Genomic DNA, 4664 nt, shown 5'->3' with positions numbered 1-4664 from the left:
ACGACGAGCCGACACCGTTAAACCGTTAGAGTCACGAAGTCCGGGTGGAATCGGGTATAGACCGAACCTAAGATGAGCTTAGGGGTCACCCTAGCTCAGATCTGGATCGAACGGGACGAAAAACGGAGAAAACGATGGAGAAATAAGTTGGATCTCGTTTTTCCGGCGAGATCCCAGTTTTTCCGGAAAAGGCGGCGCCGGAAAGTGGTCCGAGGTTAGAGGAATGTCAGAGAATGTTCTGACATTCTCTGACCTAAACCTAATTCGTTAGCGGGGAACTAACGAATTAAGGGTGATTCGCCTGGTGGTTCGTAACAGGAAACCTAACGAACTAGACCAAGTTCGTGTTCAATTCGTTAAGGGGAGAAGATAACGAAGTACCCTTGATTCGTTATAGTCATTCGTTAAGAGAAATAGCGAATTAGAAGGACCAATTCGTTACACGTACTGAACCAGTTCGTTAAAAGGTCCAATTCGTTAAAGGGTTCAATTCGTTACAAAGACCAGTTCGCTAAGATAAGCCAATTCATTAAAAGCAATGTAACGAACTAGAAGTTTAACAAAAGGACAGAATGGTCCCTGAACTTAGAAAATTTAATTACAAAGAAGCCGTTGAACTTTTAAGTAGCAAATTAATTGATGATTCAAAATGCTAAAGGAAAATATGATAAGACAGTTAATAGAAATAAATTTTTCCAAGCTGACCTGGCAGCTCGACCCCAGCCAGGGGCTCTGCCCTTTCACCCTGCTAGGGGCTGCCGCCCCTAGACCCCCACCCCCCGTTCATTGAGGGTTATAACTAGATTAGAAACACGATGTGAGTAGTGATATTTAATTGATACGTGTAATTGTTATACAGTTAGTCGTGCTAAGCTCAAGAAAGGATTAACTATAAACGGTGAACGTAATCGCGTTCAGGTGAGTTTCTAGCCCCACTTCCTTATTATGTTTTCGGGGCTGTGTGCATACTCGATGTGATAGTTAATACACTTACCTTAAATGGTAAGTGTATGCCTTGTATGATATATGTATGATGATTGCTTGACGGTGTGTGAACGATCTTCGGATATTGCATGTGCCGTCAAGTGGTAGTTAAAGGTATGATTGATATGTATGATGTATGAATGATGTATGTATGAATATATATGATGTATGAATAATGTATCTATGATATGTTGATGGTACGTGAACGCTCTTCGAAGATTGCACGTATTGTTAGGGAAAGTATGTGAAGGACAGGTATGTTATAGTAGTACGAATGTAGGGAACCGACCCTAATAGTATCGGCGAATGAAGGGAACCGACTCTAATAGTATTGGCGAATGAAGGGAACCGACCCTAATAGTATCGGCGAATGTAGGGAACCGACCCTAATAATATTGGCGAAGTTAATAGGGCGAAATGCTCTTTAAAACGTATATGTACGAATGGAAGTATTATGTAAGTATGAAAGAAAGGATGAAAGTACGGATGTATGTAAGCATGTAGGTAAATATGAAGTATGTACCTTCGGGTGCATATGTCAGTATGTGAATGTATGGTATGTCATTTGATTAACTAGAACTCACTCAGCGTAGCTGACTTTTAGTATGCACGCAGGTAAGTAGAATGAGGCAACTTGCTTGAGGGGAGGCACATGGCATGGATTTGAAGACACTGGCATCTCAATGAAGTGTTATGTTGTGTTATTTTAAAAGACAATGTTTTAAGTTTAAATGATTTGAATGTTCGTTAAAGACAAGAAATGATGGATATGGTTTGAAGTTTAACATTCCGCGAATGTTTTAATTAACTCTGATATTTAGAACTGTGTTTATGAGTAAATCCAACGTCAAAAGTAGGGTACCGGTAACGGGGCCTTACAAGTTGGTATCAGAGCAAAGTTCGAGAGATTTAAGCATCCTACATGCTTAGACTCGAGCAAAGAATGGGATAAAATTAAGAAAAGAAAGAAGATGCCAGTACGAGAATGCCATGTGTCACTCAAGCAAGCTAAGTAAAGGTAAAGTATGTGATTAAATTCACGTGTAAAGTAGAATGATGACCGGATGTTTGCGTAATTTCTAAATAAAGAATGTATGAACGCTAGCTTAATGGCTTGGGATAAGAGTATGTGATGATATGAACTGTTTGAGTGTCTAACTGTTAGAAGTAGAACTAGCACAAATAGACTCATAAGAGGAAGTGTATAGGACACAGAAGGTAACGTGAGCAGCTAATGACAGCTGACCACTGTTATTACCTGTTAACCTTACTATCCTTGTACTAGATGGTTCCTTAAATGATGACGTTTGTGTTTCCTTATAAAATACGAATGGTTGGAGCTAAGAAAGCTGCTGGAAAAGGAGGACGTACGGGACGTCGTGGTAGACCGCTTGTTGTCCGAGAACCTTCAGTAGAGCCAACCTCTAACAATGAAGGCGAAGGAAGTGCTGCTGGTCGAAATCCGAGTAACAACGAGGGATTTCAACTGGATTCTCTGATTCAAACTGCTATTGCTCAAGCGGTAGCAGCTGCTGTGAAAAACATGAATCCTGAAGGGTCTGCTGGAGGCCGTGAAAGAACCGCTGAAAGGGCGGAAGGAGATGGTAAGAAAAATGATGAAGGGGACGGGGAAGAATCATGCGTGGTTATGTCAGTGAAGGTTGAAGACAAGAAAAGGAGCCGAGGTGGGTGCAACTGTAAGTCCTTCAAGGGTTGTGACCCACCGAAGTTGACTGGCTTGGGAGACGCAATCGCTACTCTCCAATGGATAACCGCGATGGACAAAATTATCCGAATTAGCGAATGCCGTCCCGACCAAGCTGTGGTGTATGCTACCCAATCATTCGGTGAGGAGGCGATGTACTGGTGGGAGACAGTTGAGCAGAGGAAGAGTCGAGAAGAGATCAAGGCCTTGAGATGGGACAATCTGAAAGAGTTAGTGATGAAACGATTTTGTGCTGATGCAGAGGTAGAGAAGGTTGAGATGAAGTTCTTGAGTCTGAGGGCGGGTAAGATGACGCACCGCAAGTACCTCACTGAATTCAATCGTCTGTCAAGGTTGGTTCCATATATGGTGAACACCGAGGCCAAGCAGATCAAATGCTACCTTAGGGGACTGCCGCAGAATGTTCGCGTCTGGTCAAGGCTGGTAGACCAGGTACTTTTGATTCTGCTGTGGGGCTCGCGGAAACAGTTTATGAGGACTTGACAGTGAGGTGGCTATGGAAGAGAAGAAGGAGAAGAAGTGGGTCGCGCCTGCCAAACGACCTGGTACTCAGATGTGGAACCCCAAGAACAAGCAACCGAGAGTGTGGGAGAAAAGGTCATGTAGGACGTGCGAAAAGATGCACGTTGGAGAGTGCAAGTGGGGCACTGGGTCTGAGGTGTGCCGCAAGTGTGGGAAGTCCCATGCTGGGGAGTGTAGATCAGGGTCAAATGCCTACTACAAATGTGGTAAGATGGGGCACTTTGCTCAAGATTGCTATGTGAAGCCCGCGCGTTATATGTGCGGACAGACAGGTCACTTGGCAAGGACTTGTACGAGTGGTGAAGCTGGAGGGAGTGAGAAGAAAGACGCTGATCAAGAGAGGCCGAGAACTAGAGCCTACATGCTGACCCAGGAACAAGCTAGACAGATTCCTGATGTTGTGACGGGTACGTTCTTAGTAAACAGTATTTCTGCTTCAGTATTATTTGATTCGGGTGCGAATAGAAGTTTTGTAGCTACGACGTTTAGTAAACTAGCTAGAATGAAAAGTTGCCGAGTGTCTGAAACCTTCATAGTAGAAACCGCTAGTGACACCTCAGTGAAAATAATGAAAATGGTTAAGGATTGTAAGATAGAGTTAGAGGGACATGAGTTCCATGTTACTTTGTATGTTATGACCTTAGGAGGGTTCGATGTAGTCTTGGGAATGGATTGGTGATCTGAATACGAAGCTCAGATAGTATGTAAGAGTAGAATAATAAAGCTAATGTCTATACATGGTAGTGCGGCGACGGTTTATGGTGATAAGGAAAGTTCAGGGTTTAACGTCATTTCAATGATGAAAGCCGAAGATTTGTTAAGGCGAGGGTGCGGTGCCTACCTGGCGTATGTTGTCAACGCTACGGGCCGAGACAAAAGAAATGAAGGATGTTCCTATAGTGCGCGAATACCCAGAAGTATTCCCAGAGGATCTTCCAGGGTTTCCATCGGAGCGAGAGATAGAATTCCAGATAGATTTAATACCAGGAGCCCAGCCCGTCGCGAAAGCACCTTACCGTCTAGCGCCGTCTGAAATGAAAGAATTGATGTCGCAACTGCAAGAACTCCTCGATAAAGGTTTCATAAGACCAATTGTTTCCCCTTGGGGCACGCCAGTGTTGTTCGTGAAGAAGAAAGATTGAAGTATGAGAATGTGCATATACTATCGCGAGTTGAACAAGCTTATGGTAAAGAATAGATACCCTTTGCCTAGGATTGATGACCTGTTTGACCAACTGCAAGGTTCAAGTTGGTTCTCACGGATAGATCTCAGGTCAGGCTATCATCAGCTGAGGATTCAGTTGGGGTAAGATTCAAGAAGAGGCTTTTCGGTAGTTAATGAAGAGACTCACGCAAGCTCCAATCCTTGCTTTACCCGATGGTGACGAGGATTTGGTTGCTTGTCCCGATGCTTCGCATCATGGGTTAGGTT

Source organism: Bidens hawaiensis, unplaced genomic scaffold (genome assembly GCF_021521415.1).
Source record: "Bidens hawaiensis isolate Kalapana, Puna unplaced genomic scaffold, B.hawaiensis_p1.1 tig00022007_1, whole genome shotgun sequence".
Lineage (NCBI taxonomy): Eukaryota > Viridiplantae > Streptophyta > Magnoliopsida > Asterales > Asteraceae > Bidens > Bidens hawaiensis.
Note: the sequence above shows the minus strand (reverse complement) of the source record.